Source organism: Mesocricetus auratus, unplaced genomic scaffold (genome assembly GCF_017639785.1).
Source record: "Mesocricetus auratus isolate SY011 unplaced genomic scaffold, BCM_Maur_2.0 Super-Scaffold_100004, whole genome shotgun sequence".
In the NCBI taxonomy this organism is placed as follows: Eukaryota; Metazoa; Chordata; class Mammalia; order Rodentia; family Cricetidae; genus Mesocricetus; species Mesocricetus auratus.
This window is the reverse complement of record NW_024429189.1, coordinates 56,507,865-56,520,320: the sequence shown is the minus strand read 5'-3', so window position 1 is coordinate 56,520,320 and position 12,456 is coordinate 56,507,865. Positions and strand designations below refer to the sequence as shown.

Sequence of the window (12,456 nt, the reverse complement as noted above, 5' to 3'; positions counted from 1 at the left end):
ATGCAAAGTTAATGTTATATCTGTCCCGGTTAGAAGATTCTGCAAAACACAAGTTCAGGTTTCTCACCATACTGTATTGCAGGTGTAGCAGGAATCTGAAAGAGCTGAGTGGGCGTTCAAGATTACACTAAATATATTACGTTTCTGTTTGGATGATGATGATGATGATGATAGTTTCATAAGTAAGGGCTACAAAAGTTTTGAATTTAAAAGTCTTTCATAAAATTTCCCTCCCTATAAAAATAGACTTTATTGAAGGAAGTGACATTTCGTACTTGAATATGATCAAAAAATTCCCATATCTAAAAGTAGTTTTAAAAATAGGTCAAATATAGACTACTATCCATCCACTTCTCTAAAGCTATACTTAGCTTCATCTTCTGTAACTTTTCTGTTGACTGAGAATGTGTAATTTTAGGATGCCTGAATATTAAAGTACTTTACCAGAGAAGGCAGGTGATCTGACCTTAAACAAATTCTTGGCATTAACACAAACGTTTCCTATATATGAGGATATTGAGGTTGCAAACATTTACCATTAGATAATATTAAATGCCACTTAATTTTTTTTTTGGTTTTTCGAGACAGGGTTTCTCTGTGGCTTTGGAGGCTGTCCTGGAACTCGCTTGGTAGTCCAGGCTGGTCTCGAACTCACAGAGATCCGCCATCCTCTGCCTCCCGAGTGCTGGGATTAAAGGCGTGTGCCACCAACGCCCGGCGCCACTTAATTTTAATGTATTCTTAGAACATATGAATAGTTTAAGGTATGCATTTCAGAAGTAGAAGGAAAACAGACATTGAGATATTAAATACTTATTTTCTTTTTTTTCTTGTTTTTTTTATTTATTTTTCAGTTTAAAATTAGATTAGAAACAATGTTACTTCACAAGGCAGTTCCAGGTCCCTCTCCCTTTAACCCCCCCTCCTCCCATGCCCTACCCCCAACCCCCCCCATTATCCCCTCATTTCCCCAGGGAGGGTGAGGCCATCCATGGGGGTGTCCATAGTCCCTCATTTCATACAGGGCAGGGTCTAGACCCTCCCCCAAGAGTTCAGGGTGAGAGTGCATCTCACATTGTTGGATGGGAGTCCAAAGTCCTTGTGTATAGTCAGGATGAGTACTGATCTACTGCCCAAGGCTCAATAGATTACCTAGGCCTCCTCACTGACACCCATATTCAGGGGGTCTTTATCAGTCCCATGCTGGATTCCCAGGCTGATGCCTGGGATTCAAGAGTTAACCTTTGTCAGGTCAGCTGTTTCTGGGGGTTAAACCAACCCAGTCTTAATCCCTTTGGTCATCAGTCCTCCCTCTCTGTTACTGGCTTTCTTGAGTTCAGCTCAGAACTTAACCATGGAAGTCTGCCTCTTCTTCCATCAGCCACTAAATGAAGTTTCTGTTTCCCAGACTCTCTGGCCATGGGATTGTAGACTGGCACTCCCCTGATCTATATCTAAAATCCATATATGAGAGAGTACATGCCATGTTTCTCTTTTTGTGAATATGTTACCTCACTCAGGATGGTTTCTTCTAGTGACATCCATTTGCCTGCGAATCTCAGGATTCCATTGTTTTTTTCTGCTGAATAGTACTCCATTGTGTAAATGTACCACATTTTCTCTATCCACTCTTCTGTTGAGGGACATCTGGGTTGCTTCCAAGTTTTGGCTATTACAAATAATGCTGCTATGAACATAGTGGACCAGACATCCTTGTTGTATGGATGGGCATCATTTGGATATATGCCTAAGAGTGGAGTTGCTGGGTCTTGTGGTAGGTTTATTCCCATTTTTCTGAGGAATCTCCATACTGATTTCCAAAGTGGCTGAACCAGTTGGCACTCCCACCAGCAATGGAGGAGTGTTCCCCTTTCCCCACATGCTCTCCAGCATAAATTGTCATTGGTGTTTTTGATTTTAGCCATTCTGACAGGAGTGAGATGGTATCTCAGAGTTGTTTTGATTTGCATTTCCTGGATGGCTAAGGATATTGAGCACTTTCTCAAGTGCCTCTCAGCCATTTTAGACTCCTCTATTGAAAATTCTCTATTTAGTTCTGCAGCCCACTTTTTAATTGGATCCTTTGGTGTTTTGGAGACTTGCTTCTTGAGTTCTTTGTAAACTTTGGAGATCAACCCTCTGTCAGATGTGGGATTAGTGAATATTTTTTCCCATTCTGTGGGCGGCCTTTTTGTCTTACTGACTGTGTCCTTTGCCTTACAGAAGCTTCTCAGTTTCAGTAGGTCCCATTTATTAATTGTTGATCTCACTGTCTGTGTTAGTGGTGTTATGCTCAGGAAGCTGTCTCCTGTACCAATTCATTCAAGGGTACCACCCACTTTCTCTTCTAAGAGGTTCAGTGTGACTGGATTTCTGTTGAGGTCTTTGATCCATTTGGACTTAAGTTTTGTGCATGGCAATAAACATGGATCGATCCGCATTCTTCTACATGCCAGCCTCCAGTTATGCCAGCACCATTTGTTGAAGATCCTTTCTTTATTCCATTGTATATTTTTAGCTTCTTTGTCAAAGATCAGATGTTCGTACGTGTGTGGGTTAATATCCAGGTTTTCAATTCGATTCCATTGGTCTACCTGTCTATTTTTGTGCCAATACCAAGCTGTTTTCAGCACTATAGCTCTAAAATAGAGCTTGAGGTCAGGGATGGTGATGCCTCCAGAAGTTGCCTTGTTGAACAGGTTTGTTTTGGCTATCCTGGGTCTTTTGTTTTTCCATACAAAATTGATTATTGTTCTTTCAAGGTCTGTGAAGAATTGTGCTGGGATTTTAATGGGTCCTGCATTTGAATCTGTAGATTGCTTTTGGCAGGATTGCCATTTTTACCACATTGATCCTACCTATCCAAGAGCAACAGAAATATTTCCATTTTCTGAAGGCTACTTTAATTTCTTTCTTTAAAGATTCAAATTTCTTGCAATACAGGTCTTTCACTGATTTGGTTAGCCTTACCCCAAGGTATTTTATGTTGTTTGTGGCAATTGTAAAGGGTGATGTTTCTCTGATTTCTTTTTCAGCCCTTTTATAATCTGTATATAGTAGGGCTACTGATTTTCTTGAGTTGATCTTTTAGCCTGCCATTTTGCTGAAGGTGTTAATCAGCTGTAAGAGTTCCCTGGTAGAGTTCTTTGGGTCATTGATGTAAACTATCATATCATCTGCAAACAGTGAAAGTTTGACCTCTTCCTTCCCAATTTGTATCCCCTTGATCCCCCTTTGTTGTCATGTGGAAATGGCTAGAACTTCAAGTACCATGTTGAAAAGGTATGGAGAGAGTGGACAGCCTTGTTTTGTTCCTGATTTTAGACGAATTGCATTGTTTTTCTGTCATTTAGTTTGATGTTGGCTGTTGGTTTACTGTATATAGCTTTTATTATGTTTAAGTATGTCCCTGTTATCCCAGCTCTCTCCAAGACCTTTATCATGAAGGGGTGTTGGATTTTGTCAAAGGCTTTTTCAGCATCTAGTGAGATGATCATGTGATTTTTGTTTTTCACCTTGTTTATATGGTGGATTACGTTGATGGATTTTCGTATGTTGAACCATCCCTGCATCCCTGAGATGAAACCTACTTCATCGTGGTGAATGTTTGTTTTGATGTGTTCTTGGATCCGATTTGCCAGTATTTTATTGAGTATTTTTACATTTATTGAGGTGCAAAATTAATCAGAACCTTGCTAAAGGCAATAAGTTTCTATTGGAGACTAGACTGTTGTGGAGAAAGTGGCAATTTCATCAGTCCTTGTGACATTAATACAGATCTTGACATTTGAGACAGAGTGGGAATAATCCATAATTAGAACATACATCAAGGAATATTCTTTTCTCTCTATAACCACTATTTACAAAGTATCTTGAAGAACATTTTAAGATATTACCAGATTATTTGTAGGTGATTAACATTTCTTCTTCTTTCTTTCAAGGAACAATCCTAGAAATGTGCTTAGTATTTCATATAATGCAAATAGTTAGTGTGGAAAATAAGAGTTTTAGAGCATGTGAGGCCTAGGGAACTTTATGTGACCACTTCCAAGGACACTCACAATTTTACAAATAAAATAAAAACTTACATAAGTCCTGACTCCCAGAATATTTTTTCCATAAAACAATATGATAAACAATAAAAGTGAACTTTCATTTTACATTTATTGAGGTGCAAAATTAATCAGAACCTTGCTAAAGGCAGTAAGTTTGTATTGGAGACTGTTGTAGAGAAAGTGGAGATTTCATCAGCTTTTGTGACATTAATACAGATCTTGAAATTTGAGACAGAGTGGGAATAATCCATAATTAGAACATACATTTATGAGAAATATTTTTAAGTAATCTCTCATGCCACCTGGTAAAATTAGTTCTTTTATATTTTGCAGATGATGCATTTCATACTCTTTGCTTCTCATTCATGAACCATGCAGCTGAATATCAATGTGACCAATTTCCTTCTCATTGGCCTGACACAGGACCCCAAGCAAAAGAATTTAGTGTTTACTATTTTCCTGTTCTTTTATACGGGGACATTACTGGGTAACTTGCTGATCATGGCTACCATCAAGACAAGCCAGGCACTTGGGTGCCCCATGTACTTCTTGTTCTACTTGTCCTTGTCTGACACCTGCTTCTCTGCAACCATAGCTCCTAGAACAATTGTGGATTCTCTGCTGAAAAAGACCACTATCTCATTTAGTGAGTGCATGATTCAAGTCTCTGCATTACATTTATTTGGCGCCTTGGAGATCTTCATCCTTATCCTCATGGCTGTTGACGGCTATGTGGCAATCTGTAAGCCTCTTCACTACACAACCATCATGAACCGTCAAGTCTGTGGCATGATGGTGGCCATAGCCTGGATAGGATCCTATGTGTATTCTTTAGTTCAGATAATTCTGGCCCTGAGTTTGTCCTTCTGTGGTTCCAATGAGATTGATCACTATTTCTGTGACTTGCAGCCACTGTTGAAACTTTCCTGTTCAGACACATATATGATCAATGTTCTCCTGGTAGCCAATAGTGGGACCCTTTGCACAGTGAGTTTCCTCATGCTCATGGTCTCCTATGTCATCATCCTGTATTCCTTGAGAAACCACAATGCTGAAGGGAGGAAAAAAAGCCCAGTTCACTTGTGTCTCACACATCATTGTAGTAGTCTTGTTTTTCGTGCCTTACAGATTTATATACACACGTCCTGCAAGCACCTTCCCTATGGACAAGATTATATCAGTGTTTTATATAATTTGTACACCGTTTCTCAACCCTCTGGTTTACACCCTGAGGAATGTGGACGTGAAAATGCCATGAGGAAGCTGTGGAGCAAAAAAAAAAATCTCAGGTGATATATAAGAAATCAAAAGCTGTATTTATACTAATAATGAAAAACCTTAACTTTCAGTTATAGGTTTAGAATATGACTGTCTTTGGGAATGGAGTTTTGGTTTCTTCTAGAGAATGGACAAAATAGATGCATCCTAAGTAAATATCAAGTTATTCTTTTGGAAGAGAAGATGTAGCAGAGAGATGTAAGTATTTATCTCAATCATATCATTGAATGTTAAGTCCTATTATGTCCATGTTCAGGTCAAACATCTTATGTTCCTCTCAACTGATTTTTTTTAAGATTTTTTTTCTTTCTGATTGTAATTAGGTTTCTTTACAACATTTCCACTCATGTTCTTCAATTAAAGGAATTTGCTGTATTCACTAATTTATAGAAGTTTTCTTTCAAGGTACAGTGTGTATGTGTGTGTGTGTGTGTGTGTGTGTGTTTTCACATGTATACACATACCCTTATTCATTTTTAAATTAACTTTTTATGTACTACTGGTGAATTTTAAAGCATACCAGTATTTCTCATTATTTTACACTGCTTCTGCACTCTGTCTTTTTAAGCCTTCTTCCCCACAAAAAGAAAAACCTGAAATTTAACAGGTCAAAAATATTACTCCAAAAATCCACGCATTTAAAAAAATCTTGCCTGGAATTGATAGTATTTCCAAGTGAGTCAGTCACACAGTATACCCTTTGGTTAATACATCTTTACTTGTAAATGTTCATTGCAATGAGTCTGGTTCTAGGATTCCACCACACTGTCAATAGTGGGCTCTCACTGGACCCTTTTCTGAACATCCTGTGGTTGACTTGTGGTCTGGTGATCCTGTAGCTTTGGATCTGCAGGGTGAGCCCCTTCACATGCTTCAGCAGTTCACAAATGAAGTGGGTGTTGGGGTGGGCTACCTCTTAGTCATTTTTCTGTGCCTGGGTGGTAGCTGGGTTGGTCAGCCTGCCAACTTTCATTCATTGTCATTACTGAGGTGAGCTCTCCAGCACTGCCCACTTAGTTCACACAGTGTAACAGACAGCAAGGAGCAGGGCTAGTACTCCTGCTCTCACACCTCCTGTCCAGCTCACTTGCACTCACATATACTAGAGCCATCTCTAACTTTTGCCTAGGTGAGGTGCAGGGCCTATTCTCAGGATTACTGTACCTGGTGAGGAACAGGGATAGTTCTTCCTTTCCCATGTCCCTGAGGATGTCTCTCTTGTCTCTCATAGGTGGCAAAGGATAACGGGTGATGGCGGAAGTCCTGTGTATATGTCAATAAAGAACTGTTGGCCAATAGGGAAGAAAGATAGGTGGGACTAGGAGTCCAGGAGGACTCTGGGTAGGAGAAACACAGAGAGTCAAGATGTAACCGCCATAAGGATAAGAAGCCTAGAAACTTCTCCGGTAAGAGAAATACTTAGATTAGCAATTATGGGATAAATACTTATGTCAGAGCTAGCCAATAAGAAACAAGCAAGGCCAACAGCTTCATAATTAATACAGTGTCTTGTGTGTTATTTGGGGACTACAATGCGGCAGAGCCCAGGTGACTGGCGGGGGGATAAACCAAAGCTGCTGCCAAGGAAAAGGCTTATCTCTACAAAGGGTTGTTATGGAATTTTCCTTTACACTGTGTGAAGATGTATCACTCTGCTTGGGCTAATAAAGAGATAAATGATCAATAGATAGGCAGGAAGAGAGGTTAGGTTTGACTTCTGGGGTCAGAAAGGACTTAGGGGTAAAAGAAAGGTTGACAGTACAGCCAGATACAGAGGAAGCAGGACATGCAGGACAACACAGGCAAAATATTTGAACCATATGACTTCATAGATTGTGTCAACAGAAATGGCTTAATGTCAGTCATAAGAGCTAGTTTGAAACAAGCCTAAGCTAAGGTAGAGCTTCCATAATTAACAATAAATTTGCTGGTCATGATTTTTGGCTGGTGGTACAAAAAAGCCTGCTACAAAGGAGAAGGGCCTTTTTCCTTTACCCTGGCCTTTCCTTGACATTCGAGAGGGTGTGGAAAGCTCTCCTGTCTACACGCCCTGCTCACCTGAGCCTCTCCCAACAAGCTCAGTTCTAGTGTTCTGCCCACGTAAAGTGCTTTGCCTACTCTCTCATGTGTTCCAACTGTTGAGAGGCAGGGCTACTTTGTAGATTTCCTTGGCTCAGGGACCAGCTATCATATCCATGTGATGAGAGGAGGGTAAATATTTTTCCTTATCCATGCCACTACATGACAGATAACTGAGTGGGAGATGTTTTAGTCCTCGTATTTTTATGACCCCATGGCTGCTAGCCTGTGCCCCCGCTAACAGGATCAGCTCTATCTTGCCCGGGCAAGGTACAGAGACTGCTCTATCTAATGCTGATGCTGATTCTCCCACACTCATGAGCTCTGGGTCAGTTTTTTTGTCCCTCACACAGGTGATGAACGTGTGGGACAGGGGGAGGATATCTATCCCTTAACCTCTCCACCATATGACAGAGAAAAGGTCTCCCATGTGCATTTTTGGCCATAGATTACCTGCACCTCCATCAATGGGGTCAGTTCTACTATGTTGCCTAGGTTAGGTGCAGAGGCCCTCTACCCTGAGTGCTACAGCCAGTGTGGGGCAGGATCAGCTCTCCTAATCTCATGATCCTGGGACCAGCTTTTTCCCCATGCTGCAGGTGTCATGGAACAAGGAACAAGGGGATTGAGTATCTCTCCTTTTATTAAATGCAACAGACCAAGTGGTATCTCTCCCACTATGGCATATTTAGGTCCAGCTTACACCCCACCACACACACACACACACACACACACACACACACACACACACACACACACAAGAAAAGGACAGCTGTACTGTGATGTCCTAGGGATATGCGTGGTCTGTTCTCCAGAATGGTCTAGTTGGTGATGGTCAGTATCAACTCTGTATAGTCCTATCATCTCTGTTTTCAGTGGTAACATTGGCCACTGACATATCTGTTGATCTAGACTATGGCAGGATGAAGGACACAGACATGTCCCCAGTGGCAGTACATGCCAGTCTGATGGTGCTGGGAAGCAGTGCATGTTACTCGGGTGTGTATGGGTCCAGAAGCAACATAGAGCTCAGGTTCCAAGAAGACCACAGGTAGAGGCCTAGATCATGGAAAACAGTGTGGCACTGGTGGTAACACGGGCCACAGACATCAGCAGGGACTCAAGCTGCTTTAAGGACCATGGACACTGACATGGTCGTTGGCACAACCCAGGCTGGGCATATTCCTGGACTTATTTGGACTCCTGAATTATCCAGATCAGCATGGCCAGTGTAGTAGAATGTCCCTCCCAAACCAACATGTCTCCATGTCCACTCAGCCTTTGATGGTAAGAGGAGCCACTGATATCGACACAGACCCTGTTTGAGGTAGGGATGCAGACACAGTCATGGCCGACTTCCATACTTCAGGACAGGGCAATACCTTGGCCATGGGTAACATTATGAGACACCCAGGTCTGTCTGGAGACTGCTTGACACTGTAACACCAACATGGTTTCAGGTGTCAGCATGGACTGAAGACCTCTGCATGGAGCTAAGTGGCAACAGGAGCCATGGACAACAAGTCAAACCAAACCGCAGCAGAGCCACATACATGGCCCATGTCAGCAGTCTGGCACAGATGCTACCATGATTCTGGGTGGCAGCCCAGGAGTCCTGGATTGGAATGGCCCCTGTGGAGGCACAAACTTAGATATCAGTTTGGTCACAGGTAGTGGCCCAGACTCTGCTGTCGCCAGGATCATTGCTGGAAAAGGGAGCAGCAGACATCAACACAGACCTCCACAGCTGCATCAGGGTCACGGACCAAGTAATGACTGCTGGCAGTAGCCCAGATCCAGACATCTGGCTCTGGGTGGCAAGTAGGGCATTTACTTACCTGAGCCAGTTCCTCACCATTCTCACCTCTTCAGGCCTGCCTCTCTCCTCAGCACATATCTCATTCTGCTTCTCTCTCTCATTCCCATTTCTCCATCATATACCAATTGGCAACTGACTGCCCAGTATGATTGGTGCTGGGTGGGCTCTTGGGTGAAATTCTTCCCAGTCCAAGTCTAGAGACCTGAGGCAAAGGTACTCTTGTCCACCAGAGTCTGCCAGGCTTGGAAATGCTAGGCAGTTCTTGAATGAAATTATTTCCACCCTTATTCTTAACAACCAGGAAACATCTTTAAACCTAATTGCTATTATGATTGTTGCTATGGCTATACTATATATGTAAATATATTGTTTATCTGTCTGCCTGTCTCTCTCTCTGTATATATATATATGCATATATATCTATACGTGTACATATGTGTTTATATGTGCATATATACATGTATATAAATACATGTATACACATATGTATAAATATACATCTGTATGTATTGTGTATACATACAAAAATGTATGTGCACGTATATATGCATGTTAAGTAATTTAACATTTATTTTTGAGATTAGGCTTTATAGGTTTTTTTGTGTAGGAGTCATTCCTCAGAGCCTGTAATAGTCTTAGTATAAGTGGAGAGAACTGACCCACCAGCAGAAATCCTCTGACATTAGCAAGATACGTTCTTGTGACTCTACTATGATTATATTTTTAAATTTAATAATCTGACACAGTTGAACTTTGGCAAACATTTCATCTTCAATCATAAGCATTATAATCACTTTTTTCTAAGTGAACATTTATAAGATATTATGCTTTAAATTTGAGATAAGGTTGTCTGTGAACCACCATGTAACTGCTCAGAATCAAACATTGTTTCTTTATAAGATCAATGTAAGTTTGAAACTGCTGAGCCATCACTCTACCTCAGCCACCATTTGAGTAGAAATGGATCCTACAACCTCACGATTTGAATACTGTCGATCAGGCTTCAGTAATTCATTGGAGACTGTGTTTTATGGAACTGTGTTTTGTGGAACCTACTGTTGGAAATATTTATCAGGTTATGAACTTTGAGTTTATATCCATTAATGGTTTCATCTCCAAGATCTATGGTATAGTCTGATTTATAATGCACATAATAAATACTTAAATTACAAAATTAAGAAACAGAATGGTAAGAAGCCGTGATTGAGCCAAAAAATGAAAATGGAGCTGAACAAACATAAAATCCTGTAGCTTTCATCCAGAATGTAGCAATATGCTGTGATGGTGTGTGTGTGTGTATCACTAGTTTTAAATATCTCCATTCCCAAGTACTTGTATTTTATTCCACACAGTTTTCTATCTTGGGACAATAACACTCTTTTACTACAGTTTCCTTGTATGAAATTCACTATGCAAACATCCTATGATTACCAGTGCAACTTAGAGTGTCACATATCATCTTGACTGAACCTCTGCAGAATGCATCCCACTACTTTGCTTTGTCTTCTGGTCTTTTATAAGCAAATTTACTGTGGAGCTCCATGATACATGTGCATTCTACAAAGAAGCAAATTTTATCATGAGGGGTCTGAATTCAGATTCAGGTTGTGGGATCAAGTAACTACCTGATGAGTCCATTCTAACAGGTATATATGCAAATTTCCCAACTGCCATGAATTTTGGAAACTGAGAGTTAAGATTCTTACCCTTCTCTGGGCAAATGCAAGTTTTAGTTGTTACCTTAAGACTTCTTTTCTTTTTTTTTTTTTTTTTTTTTTTTTTTTTGGTTTTACGAGACAGGGTTTCTCTGTATTGTTTTGGAGGCTGTCGGTCCAGCCTGGCCTTGAACTCACAGAGATCCACCTGCCTCTGCCTCCCGAGTGTGCTGGGATTAATGGCGCGTGCCACCACCGCCTGGCACCTTAAGACTTCTTTAGTAGATAATAAATCGCTGCCATGAATATATCATTCGGCCTGGAAAACCATGCCCAGTCAATTATTTGTTAGAATGTGATTTTATTCCACAAATAAAGGGTCTATGCTAAGGCCAGACATCAGATGAGAACACATCATTTCTTCCCCCACATAACAGTTAGCTTTCCTTAATTCATTCTTTCTATTATTATTTTCTGAAAATGGTCTTGTCCTTCAATCTGATTTGTGACTCCCATAATTGGTATCATAAAAGCTTCTTCCAGTAACTCTTGGAAGCAGATGCAGAGATGCAGAACCATTCAGTTGGCTGAACTTGGGGAGTCCAGTTGAGGAGATGGAGGAAGGATTGAATGAGCAACTGGCGGGTGGCTCTAATTCATGATGGGAAAACCTACAGATACAGCTGACCTGAGCTACCGGGAACTCACAGGCTCTAGACCGGTAGCTAGGGAGCTGTCCTCTGCATGTGGGTGATAGTTGTGTAGCTTATGTGTGTGTGGGGTCTAAGAGTGCAAACAAGATCTCTCCCTGGCACATGAGCTGGCTATTTCGAACTTATGTTGGAATGGATTGATCAACCTTGATGCAGAAAGGAAGACCTTGGTCCCATGTCAAGTTGATATGTGCTGCTTTGTTGACTCCCTTTGGAGGCCTTGCCATTTCTGAGGAGTGGATAGTGAGAAAAAAGGAGGTGGGGGACCAGAGAGGAGGATGGGAGGTAGGGGAAACTGTGGAAAATAAATAGAAAAACAATAAAAAATTCATATTTCATTTATGAATTATTATCAAATAGAGATAAGGAAATTGTTATACAGAGAGGATTATTAGAAAGAGTGAAACCGCCATTTATGACTAATATTACTGATTGAGTTTAAAATAATACAACAGAAGAGGTGCGTATCTGTAAGGATTAGTAAACATGTCTCCAAAGGAAACAGAACTATCTTTCCATTGTAACTGGTAGTCTCAAGTCAGAAGGATATGTCCTAGTTTAACTGAGGAACCTATCGTGGCCCTCACTGTAAGTACTTTACCAGAATACATTACATATTCTCCTTAGGGATCAGTCTCACCACCTATATTAGCTTCTGGAGCTGTGTCTAGATTTATGTCTATTTCAAAATGTGACCTGTGAACTGACATACTACATTATGAAGGCCGGTATGACTAGACAAATTTATTTAGAACATGTGTAATGATGAAGAAACAACTACACGTTGTATCAGATCAACTCTATTGATGTGCATATGGTAGGTTAATATATATCAATAACTGCTGCATCTCAGGCAT

At 40.7% G+C, this 12,456-nt stretch overlaps 1 pseudogene; it reads left to right on the top strand.

Annotated features, from left to right (window-relative positions):
• Positions 1–4,427: 4,427 nt before the first annotated feature.
• On the top strand, positions 4,428–5,348 carry LOC101833556 (annotated as a pseudogene).
• Positions 5,349–12,456: the final 7,108 nt, after the last annotated feature.